Raw genomic sequence first — 12,137 nt, 5'->3', positions numbered from 1 at the left:
GAATGCATCTCCCCCAAGAAAGATGATTGGAATAACTAACAAAGCACCATCTCACTGGGACCGACGGCGTTTTTTCCTTTATGTTTTGAGTGTGCAGAGGTAATGTATGCACTTTCTCCCTGCAAAGGTTTAGAACTCTCTTACTGCCGTTTTACCAGTATATCAGGCTCTTTCTCACTTGAGATAATAACAAATGATGATGTTACACTATTTAATAAACAAACTGTAATGCAACCATGTAAACCCCAAGAACAGGGCCAAACACCATGGTGTTCCTCCAACACTTAACTGGGATTTGCTCCACGGCTAAATACAAGGCATCTAAGCCAGCTAAGTGGCTTGCCGGAGCTGTTCTGCCCGGATGACATCATCACTTGGCTTTCCCAATGCACCTCTTTGGCTCTGGTTCTCTTGGCTTCTTTCCATGTAAACACGGCTTGATTAATGCTGCAGAAGGACCGTGAATCACGTATTCCACTCTTGTATGGGAAGTCAGAATGTCAATTTTTCCTCGTTTTGAGCATAGAACATTGGGATCTTTAATGTGGCATCCATAGCAACAGCATAGAAACCGCCTCGGTGCCTAGCTGCCAGCTTCACGACACATTTTATGTAAGAGCAGCTGATGCATGGCCCGCTGGAAAACCTGTACCTCAGCACGAAGCTGCACTCATGGGTCTGACCATTATGGCCAGATCACAAGCACATTACAAGGCTGCCCTTTGATGCTGAGTCAACGGGAATCAAAAGAAGCCCTCACGGTGCCTCCGAGAGAATAAATGCGATTTTGACCATGGAGTCACAGATGTTCAGAGAGCCTGGGTGGGACCTTGTACTGCTAGGGTACCTTTGACCACCACTGCCTCCAGCTGGCAATCCACTGAACATATCTGTTCGCTAAATCAAGTAAATCCAGGAAGGCTGAAAGCCAAATCTCTCCCGGCAGAAAGAAGAATGCCATAGATGTGAATCTTTATAACCCTTTAATGAAAATAGTTTTGCTGTTGTAAACAGTCAGAGACAAGTTGGAAGAATTAGTGCCAGTAGCCATCGAGAGCATTCTAGGGCCATGCTGGGCCTAATTGCAACAGGTGAAATGCTTTACTCCATCAGCTTTAAACAGTTAACACGAAGGTGGGGTTGGTTATGTAGACTCGTTGTTGGGTAACAAATACCCCCTAATACATGAATCGCTTCTCTGTGATGACTAACAGCACAGCCTCCGAAAGTAGAACATGACAAGTGTTAAAATAGCAAACTGATGTGTGTTTACTGTGGTTTCCTCCGTGCTTGGCAAAATTGGGAAACTATAAAGCATTAAGAAGGGACTTTCTCCTTCATTCCTCCTGCATCACATCCAAAAATATTTGAACACTGTAGGCATGCACCATGTTTCATGAAATTTTTCTAAAGAACCATATTGTTTTCCATTTTGATAAGCCAGGAAGGGAGGTGGGTTTTTTACCTTGACTCTTACGGTCATTTAAATGAAACTACTCAAAGCAGTCTGAGGGAGGAAGTGAATTTCCATGTCAAATCCAGGGTGAGTATCCTTCCAGTGAGATCTACAAAAAGCCCAAGCTTGCATAAGCAACACTAAAAGGTAAGAAGCAAATGTTCAGGGGTGCCTGGGTGGCTCAGTAGGTTAAGCGGCTGACTTCGACTCAGGTCGTGAAGTCACAGTTCGTGAGTTCGAGCCCGCGTCAGGGTCTGTGCTAACAGCTCAGAGCCTGGAGCCTGCTTCAGATTCTGTGTCTCGCTCTCTCTCTACCCCTCCCTTGGTCGTGCTCTGTGTCTCTCTCTCAAAAATAAGTAAACATTAGAAATCGAAACAAAAAAAGAAGCAAATGTTCAGAAGTTAGCAAATTATTTTAATTCTTCAGAAGAGCATGAAAACTAGCCCTCGTCCGACAGGGCGCGCGCGCACACACACACACACACACTCTCCACTAAGAGTCTAGGAATAGATCATTCAGAGGAAGGATTGTAGTGATCTGCCCAGACCAATTAGAATTCACGGGCTTCTAAAGAATTCATAAAACAGACTTGGAAAACTGAGTCACCTATCTAGCGAATTCAGTTGAAAGTTCATGCAGAAAATGAGCAGAGATGTCAGTAACTGCCACCACACCCATTCGAGAAGTGAAGGGGCAGCATGGGGTGCGCGGTGCTTTCAGAAATCCACCATCACAACCTTAAAGTTGTTTGTGCTTCCTCACTTTTCTTCAGGGGGGTCGCTGGACCCAGCTCCTGCCTTACAGATGAAGAGACTGCTGGATTTCACCATCTCGCACACGACCACAGACATACGGCTCCTGCCGTGTAACATGTATTTTCATTGCCCTGGTGCAGCACCATTATGATGATTTCATGGATTCAACCAAAGTATCTTCCTAAAACCAAATTCCAAAATTAAGGTAAAAAAAAAAAGTACTATTGTTTTTAATAGTTGATGTGGTAAGTAGAATTTCCGAAGCTCAGAAGCTAAGGATCAGTGAAGATGTTGGGATTCCACCTCCACTGGCAATTTTTAAGGAACTGCTCATGGAAAGAAGCAAAATGTGAAACTCGAAATAATTAAGAAAGGAATTTGGTTAGCATAGAAAAAAAATTTTAATTATTTATTTATTTGAGAGAGAAAGAGAGAGAGAACGAGCAGAGGAGGGGCAGAGAGAGGGGGGAACAGAGGACCCGAAGCAGGCTCTGTGCCGACAGCACAGAGCCCAACACAGGGCTCAAACTCACCAACCATGAGATCATGACCTGAGCCGAAGCTGAACGCTTAACCCGCGGAGCCTCCCTGGCGCCCAGAACAGAAAAATTTAGCCAGTTGCTATGCAGAGATAGCTATGAGCTGTGTGTTATTATATTACTATAACAACATTACTCATAGATCAGAAAGAAATGAGGATCTCCTCGTCCACTCCCAACATTTAGAGTCTCAGTCTTACTTGAAATTCCCAAAAAGGACCCAGGGACCACAGCGTAAGTTTTGTTTCCCTTCTGACATACTTTATTTGGGAAATAAAATTAAAGCAAATTAGAATACGTTCCACATTTTATTTGAAATTTCGTCTCCTTCTTATTCACTGAAACCATTACGTAATTTTATCGGCATTTTCAGAAATTCAGAAAGTCTGGGTATGCACCTTCTTTGGTGGGTTCAAATACTCACTCCCCCCATCTGTATTCTGGCTTATTAATGAACTCTCTGACAACTTCTAATTTGAAGTCAACGATTCTGAAGTCATTTAGCTCATCGTATCACTTAGATTTGGTCGGGCTGCATACAACAGATTAATTAGTAAATAGTAGTGATTTTTAATAAGACACAAATTTATTTTTATCTCACCTAGAACTGGGTCCAGACGTAAGCAGACAGAGGCTGGCACTGTGGTTCCACAGTCATCTGTATCCCAAGCTCCTCCTATCTTGCTTCTTTATCAGTCTCTGGCATTCTGCCCAATGGTCTGAAATGGCTGCCAAGCACTAGCTTTTACATCTGCATCCCAGCCAGAAGACATGAGGAACTAGGAGAAAAGACTCCCGCACTTCCTGTCGGGACTCATTACCTAGAACTTGGGTATATAGCCACACAAAGTTGCAGGGGAAGCTAGAAAACATAGTCTTTATACTGGATGGCCACACAGATAGCTAAAATTGGGCAATCTGACTTGGGAAAATAAAGAGAAGGCCATTTCTATTTTATTTTTGTATTTTTTTAATGTTTATTCATTTTTGATAGACAAAGACAGAGCACGAGCAGGGGAGGGGCAGAGAGAGAGGGAGACACAGACTCCGAAGCAAGCTCCAGGCTCCGAACTGTCAGCACAGAGCCCGCCGTGTGGCGGAACCCATGGACCGCGAGATCCTGACCTGAGCCGAAGTCGGCCGTCCAACCGACTGAGCCACCCAGGTGTCCCCAGAAAAAGCCATTTTCAAAAAGACCCCAGTAATCTCTGCCACCAGTATTGAATATGTGAAGTGCTGATACCTACAACTTTTTTCTGAAAATATTAAAGTTATGTTTCTTTCAAGGATAATGTCAGATGTGTATAAATAATATAAACATATAAATATAGATAGTATATAAATAACATAAATATATAAATGATCAGTAATGTATATGTACGTAAAAAGTAATATGCAAACAATTGGAGTATACCGTGGTATCATTGTGGCATATTCTCACCCAATTATTGCGGCCACATATTTAAATACAAATCTAATTCTTCTTTGGTAGTAAGAGTTTAGAATAATGGGAAGAAAACACAAATGTGAAGTAAAATGGGAGAGAAGCAGACTTGGTAATTAGAGAAGCAGGTTGAGTAGGGAAACGATGATGGACTTGAGTCTGACCTGAGTCCCGGCCTTGGCCTTGGCCACTTACTTGCTCTGTGACTTTGTGCAGGTCGCTCAACCTCTCTGATCCTGCCTCATTGTCTATGAAATGGAGATGTGTGTTGGGCTTGGGGGGCCTCCAAGTCCCTGATTCCTGGGCTGGATAAAGTACCCGCAAGGAGGTAATGAACCCGCGCTATGGAACATGGCGGGCAGAAGCAGCAGAAAAGGTGGCAATGACAAAGGGGCAAGTAGGCAATGAAGGCAGAACAGAAAACATAAATGGGTGAGGAGAGGAGTTTGTCAAATTGTCTAAGAGGTTCCACCGTACGACCCTGATGAAATTATTTCTCATAGATGTTGAAACTTCTCTGAAAGCAGGAAAAGGTTTAAACCAATCCCTTTTCTTTATATCAAAGGCCGTGAACTTTACTATGTGTGGCTCTAAGGGAAGTGACGTTCCGTGTAGCCTAGCGAACGTTGCAGGCACTGGATTTGCCATAATTTCCACTCCGACTAGGGTTACAACTCGGGCCATGGGTTTATGCTTCTTTCTAAACATCGACAGCACGTTTAAGTACATAAATCGGGGCTTCGGAGACAAATACTCAGTAATTGGAGGGATCGTGACGAAACAGGGTTTGCTTGTGGGTTTGTTTTTCTTCCTATTTTCAAGATTTTCTCTGCTATTGCTGTTCCCGGAGGCAGAGATCTCAGTCCCTGTGATTGAATCATGATTTTGTCACTTTCTGTGCATATGCACCAAACAAGGAGAGCAGAGTAAAAATATCCTTTCAAAAATGGGCGCCTGGGTGGCTCAGTCGGTTGGGCGTCTGACTTCGACTCAGGTCGTGATCTCACGTCAGCTGTGCTGACAGCTCAGAGCCTGGATCCCACTTTGCATTCTGTGTCTCCCTCTCTCTCTGCTCCTCTCCCATTCACGCTCTCTCTCAAAAATAAATAAACGTCTAAAAAAATTTTTTTAAAGGGAATCGGTGATTAATAGACCTTGTCTTTCCTTTCTAGCACTTTTGTTTATTCATTCATCAAGTGTTTATTAGGCACCTGTCCTATACTGGACGCTGAGCCAAGATTGAACAGATAAAAACTTCCGGCCCTCAAGGTGCTCCTCCCTCACCAGTAGAGTCTTCTCATGGGTGAGTTGGAAACATGGTGGGCAGTATTATGACGCAGAGGAAGGCTCCAAATGGTGTCATGACGTCCAAGGTACATCTGTACTTACCCTACTTCCAAGATGCGTAGCCTTTCTAAGCCTTGTTCTCCCATCTGTAAAACAGGATAGTGAGAGTATCTATAGGTTTGCTTCACCGTCTGCAGCAGGATGAGCACTCGGTATTTGTTGGCGTGTGTATTCTTATCATTGTCATTGATCATATGGTTATAAATGTTATGAATCTGGAAAGATCCCGAAGGAAAGGCTTGAAGTTACAGCATAGCCAAAGAGACGACAGACGTGCCAGTACTAAAGACAGGATCATCTCTTTAGCTGCGACTACCTGACCACAGAGGACTGACTCACAAAAAGCTTGAAGGTCGTGGGGTTGCAGAGCTGACGTCCTCTGGATCAGCACAGTCATGGCATGAAAGGAAAAGAGTAAATTGTTTGAGAACCTTCCTGAAATAAAGATCTCACAATCTGTTTCGTGTTGGGGGAAAAGAAGGGGCGGAGGGTGCTATGACAGGCTCTTGTTCTACCTCCAAACCCCTAAACTGCTTGAGCTTCTGGATTTCTAAATATAACTTTGAGAAAACTCATCACACATTTTCGATCCGGATGAATTACTAAGTTTCCGTATTAATCACATTGAGCTGGTTAACTAACACTGAATCGTGCCTCTTGACCACAAACAGTACTAAAAGCAATGCCATAGAAAACAATTTTCCTCTGAAAATTATGGGGAAGATTCTTCTGCCCCATGGCGAGGAATAGGAAAGGTCTCTATTTATAGGCAGACCTCTTCAATAATGCAATTTTTCTCGGACCGGTGTTCCTGCTTGTAAGGAAGTCAGTTGCTGTTCTCAGAGCTGCTCAGATGGAATGATTTTTTTTGTAAAGTGAAAAGTATGAGTCAGTATTTCACCCACAAGGGCCGCATTTCAAAACCAGCATGCAGCTTTTAAGGAGCAGCTAGGAATTCAAAGGTCCAGTACCCCAACTTTCAAGACTGACGACCTTTGTAAGTTTACAGCTAATTATCTCAAGAACGTGAAACATGCACCTAAATATCTGAACCCTGAAGAGGCTTTGAAAGTGTTTGTTACTGGGTCTGTCAGGCACCTCGCCTCTTCCTCCCCACCCACCCTCAAACTCCCACCAACCTTCTACCCTGGCAAATTTCTGCTCATCATTATTCACAGAAAACTAATTTTGACAGGGATGCTTGAAATGGTAGGCTGCTGAATCATCACCTGGAGCTTCGTAATGCACGTGTGTGTGTGTGTGTGTGTGTGTGTGTGTGTGATATGTGGAAGCACACGCTCCAAGATGCTTGCAGTAGGGTGACTCAGAGAGGCAAAGAGGGAAAACAGCCCCTTACCAGCTTCTTCTGAAAATATCGCAGTATTCCGCACACATAATGAGCCCACAAAGCACCATTGCCATCGTTAGTGGCGGCTCTGGTCCCATCTCTAAGGATGCATGTGCGCCGTCTTTTTCTTCACTCACCTATTATAATCAGGCAGCTACCTGAGGTCAGGTGCTCGGTGGGCTAGGGGACGGAGATGCTTTCTCTGGCATGGTTCCTGTCCTCCAGGCGCTTGTATCCCATTGGACGAGACCATTATTAACCACATTATCAGACAAGTAAGTACCACACTGCAATTGTAACAGAACAAAGCAGAGGAAGATGTTGCTATGGAGACCTAGAAATAAGGCTTTGACTGAGGAAGGTGGATGACAGCTCCCCTGAGGATTGGATGGTCACCTGGAGGATGAGGAGGGGCTTAAATGAGGGAGGAGGGGAGAAGACAGGAGCAAGAGGTGAGAACGAGGGAAAGAGGAGAGGGGGTAGGTGATAGGAGACAAAGCGAGGCAGGTGCGGACCCCATAGGGCCTGATGGTCCCATCGGTTTGTCCTTTACATAAAAGCAACGGAAAACCATTGAGAGTTTCAAGCACGGGTGTAGCCTGATCAGAGCAAGGCTTGGAGAAGATTGCTCCATCTCCATCATAGAAAAGGAGAAGAAAGAGAGGGCAGAAGAAAGAATCGATGTAATGAATTCATCTTAGGAGGCTATTGTGACCTCTTTGCTGCTCTCGTGTGCCCTTGATCGATCTATTCAATCTATTTATTTTCACTGAGCACTTACTAGGTACCAGATATCGTACTAGACCTGTGCGTGAAAGCAGAAGCTCAACCTGATGCGGTCTCCCTTTAAAGAATGTTCCATGTACCCCAGTTGTACAGGTGTAAAATTATCAGGTCAGAAGAAGGGAGAGTCGGATGGGTTCTCTGGCCCAAAATTCCTTCATGATGACTATGCTCACAGATATAAGGAGGGTTTTATATGATTTGAAGAGGGGAAGTAGAGGGAAGATTCCGGGCAAGTATCCACTAACGTTCGCAACTGATGTAACACGTTATTTTCCAAGAGATGAACCTCGACAACTAAAATTGGGAACGACGGTCCTCAAACTTCCCTGGATTCCCATAGGCACTACAACACAGCCTTGGGCCACTCTCCCCTGAACTCACAGTTGCCAAAATTAAACTATCATTCCCTTAGCATGTTGTACACCCACTCAACAGGTCTTTAAAATGTGTAACGCTTTATCAAAGTAGTATATGTGCGTTGTTTCAAAAGTTAGATAAGACTACAAACCCTAGAAAAAGAAACATCATCCTGTGCCCCAAACCTTTCGTGGTTACGTTCCGTTTCCTGCAGCCGACCACTTAAAATTTTGCAGTTCTTTTGCTGTTCATTCTAGTATTCACCTTCATTTCATAAATCGTTGTCATCTCAAGATTTTTCATTTTCAGTCACCACCTGTTTTGACATCCTATTCTGAAAAGACTTTTCCTCCAAAATCCACCCTCCTGCCCCTCCCTCATCCTTCCAAGGAAGTCACATTATAATTTTGGTTAAATCAGAATTTAGCGTTTACCTCATTCTGAGGCAAAATTTTCAAAGCTGAACCATACAATGCGCTACGGTCGCATCTCCTTTCTTATTCAAGTTTTCCTTTTTCCTAGAGTTAGTGGTTGCCTCGTGTTTCAATTTGCTTAGTTTCCTAAGAACCTAACACTACTCCAAACTTGAACTGTCCCAGAGAATCCCCAAAATTTCTCTCATAATCTTCAAATTCGTATGAATTTTATTTTCTGGGAGAACATTCCATCTGGGACACACAGTCTTCCTGATCCAATCTGAAGACTGTCCTGACTGTTTCACAGCTGACACTCTGGCAACTCCCCTGGGTGTTTCCTTCCCTTTTCTCTTGGGTTGTTCCCTCTTTCCTGGTTCCCAGGTCTTTCTCTCATGTGGTGTCCTCACTTTGTTTGGTGAGCACCCCCTCCACCTGCTAACCAGTCCATTCGATTTTTCTTTCTAAGACCATCAGCACTGTGAAGGTGCATGATTAAGGATTTGATCGCACATGCTTAAAAAATATTCGTGGTCCAACAGTATTGAGGCAAAACTGTTTCAGAAAAAACACTGTCGTGAGCAAATTATGGAATCGTCAGTGGTGTAGATACAGTCTATGGCAACCTTCTTTTCCCACCACCCCCTACGCCCCAGGTCCCCCCACTTCTGTCCCACTCTCTTTGACGTCTCATGTCTGAATCAGGCTCTGGTTTCGAAAGACTTGAAAGCAGATGTCCTGAGCAAAGGTACCAGGGGGAGGAAATGTCACAGAGCAGCCGTACAAAAGCACATCTCTGAAAGGGCGAACAGATGGCACCGAGTGGCCCTTAACTCCATGGTGAGGACGCTTGGCAACAACAAGTACGCTGACAAAATCGGAGTTGGTTTCGCCGCTCCCTCCTTTGACGACGACAACAAAAACCGAGATGTCCATTGTGTCTCTGTTTACGCCTTGGTTACAGGAATTTCAACAACTGCTTCCTCTGAAAAGCCGACAGCATCTTCCCTAATTCAGCCTAACTACCCATCTGATTTTCTTGGGGGGATGTGTAAAATCCATCGGTAGCTGACAGGGTGGACATCCTTTCTTCTACTCTAAATGACAGTCAGAGAGTCACGACCTGTCAGAGCCTGAAAGAACCTTAGCCATCCTCCGGAACACCCCCACCTTTACACACAAGGAAACCAGGGACCACAGAAGCAAGTGTCACCCAGGGCCACGCACCTGGAGGGGCGCTGTGTCGGGACCAGAACTCAGGGGAGAGTCCCTTCTTGGAGTCTTTAGTTGTTTCCGTGGCTGCTTCTGCTACCAACAATTTTAAAACAGCAATAAACTAACATTTTGGCAAAAATGAATGAGTGCAATTCAAATGTATCATCAAAGAATCAAGACTCTAGTTGCAACACAATGAACTACTGGTTCTTTTCTTCTCCTCTTTAAAAAGCTCTCTGGGCGCCTGGGGGGCTCAGTCAGTTAAGCCTCCGACTTGGACTCAGGTCACGATCTCACGGTTCGTGGGTTCGAGCCCCACGTCGGGCTCTGTGCTGACAGCTCGGAGCCTGGAGCCTGCTTCGGATTCTGTGTCTCCCTCTCTCTCTCTCTCTCTCAAAATAAATAAACTTTTTGAAAAATAAAAAATAATCATAAATACAAAAAAATCAACAGCTCTCGGAGTCTCCCCAATCACCAGTCTCCGCTCTTCCTTTGCCTCATCTATGCTGACCTGCTTCCTCTCCATTTGCTGGCATGCTGTCATGCTCCCTTTTCTGAGGCAGCGCCCCCCACCCCCAGCGACTTGGGTTTACAGAAAGAAAGGGCCAGCTCTCCTGAACCGCGGAATGTCGGGGGCACGCGGCAGGCACCTGCTAATGCAAGCTTCAGCAACCACTGAATTCCAAGTGCAGGAGAGCCTTGCAGCACGGCCAGAGACGGAACAAGAAGAGGCATGTGGCACACAGCTGTTTCCCAACGTCCCGGGTCTGATACCGAACCTCGTGGCATTCTACTGCTCTCCACACCAGGCCCAGGACCCCTGAAGGGATGTTGCCATGGCTACAAGTTTTGCAAATACCAAATACGCGCTGATTGAAGTACGTGTCAAGCTCTGTCACCAAAACAAAAGTGTTTGTGTGTGTTTTGCCATGTGTGACCTTGTTACTACACTTTTTTGGGGTCTATTCAAATGTTGACTGCACGTTTTGCAATGAGTTCACTCGAATATGATTTATTCGACTTTTGCAACGGGAAGAAACCATAACTCAGGAGAAGACAAAAAATGACGCCGGCCAGGATGACTCTTCCTTAAACAGGTTTCTTTCTTTTTAAAGCGCAGAAGCACAAAAGACCCAGAGTCTCTGATAATGAACGTAATATATGATTGCCATAAAAAGTTCACTCTCCTTTCAATTTCAATTTACCCCACTATAAATCAGCGGTCCACTTAATCAAATATTCTTCCACTTTAATTGTTTTATCTTGCTTTTATGTTAAATCTCACTGAGTTCCTGCTGGCACCAGTCTTCACATTATAGAAAAAAATGTCAGTTATTGGCCCATAATTAGTCTAAAACTCAAACACTGGTTCCGAGCATTAACCAGATTGGAGGAAGCCCTCACCATCTCACTGGACCAGCGAGACAAATCCGAGTCAGAAAGTAAACCGGGATTAGTTGAGGTAGCCATCCATCTGCTGTCAGAATACGGAGTGTGGGCCCGGGCTTTCAAACTAACTGGAATTTCTTTTTTTTCCATAAATGTCTTTCATTATTACCTAACAGGGCATTAAAACTCGATTCGGCTGTCTCTTAAATTCTCTAGCCTGGAACTGTCCGTTTAAGAATTGCAGATGCTTGCCTGGACTAGCCCGGCGGTCCCCATGAGAAAACACAACAGCACAATGGACTGAGTAAGGCCACAGTCGAGCGGCAGTGTTTGCAATCAAGGGCACTTCCTGGGTGTTGTACAAGACAAGCACTGTCCCTCGTGGGCAATCTGGCTCCGTAAACAGGGAGGGGAAAGAACGAGTTCCGTGTTATTGATTGGGAAGCCCCTTTCTGACAAGGTGTATGGGGACAGTCCCGTAGAAGGCGTGTTGAATTCAACCCAGACCGCGAGGGCCCCAGTCGCAGGCTAGTCACTGGTGTTTCACCCTAATACCCAATAGAACTTTCTTAAGTTAAAATTCTCAAACTCTTTTCAAATAAACTGAGAATGACGATACATCCAAACCTGCCCGTCTGCTCTACCCGGTAAATGTAAATATTTCCAGAGCAAAGAAGCTTCCTCTGGAGTTTTGTGTGCTTGTTTTGAATTTCAGAGAGGCCTATTAGAAAGTAGGAGTTATCTGGGGGCTAGTGGAGGCCCCCCCCCATGCTTTTTACAAAGCTTTCTTATAAATAGCTGCATTTTAATGATTCTTTATGTCTCTTGACTTGCTTTATAAAGGACGTGTGCAAATGTGAAAATGAACAGTTTTCAAGGTAACCATCTAGTTCGAAGAAAACATTTTTCACATTAACCCAAAGCCAACCAAATCTTCTGAAACTCAGCTTAAACTCAGCTAGGAACGGTTAGCTCTGCTTGAGGCATAGCTGTAAAGCATTCAGCAGCCTCAAAATGTATTTTTTAAAGGGATTTTACGAAGGTGAAAAGCAAATCTATTGTTCAAATGATAGGTGAGTGCTAAGAT

This window comes from Acinonyx jubatus, chromosome B4 (assembly GCF_027475565.1).
Source record: "Acinonyx jubatus isolate Ajub_Pintada_27869175 chromosome B4, VMU_Ajub_asm_v1.0, whole genome shotgun sequence".
Taxonomy (NCBI): domain Eukaryota; kingdom Metazoa; phylum Chordata; class Mammalia; order Carnivora; family Felidae; genus Acinonyx; species Acinonyx jubatus.
The sequence above is the reverse complement of the archived record's forward strand: the minus strand, read 5'-3'. Positions refer to the sequence as shown.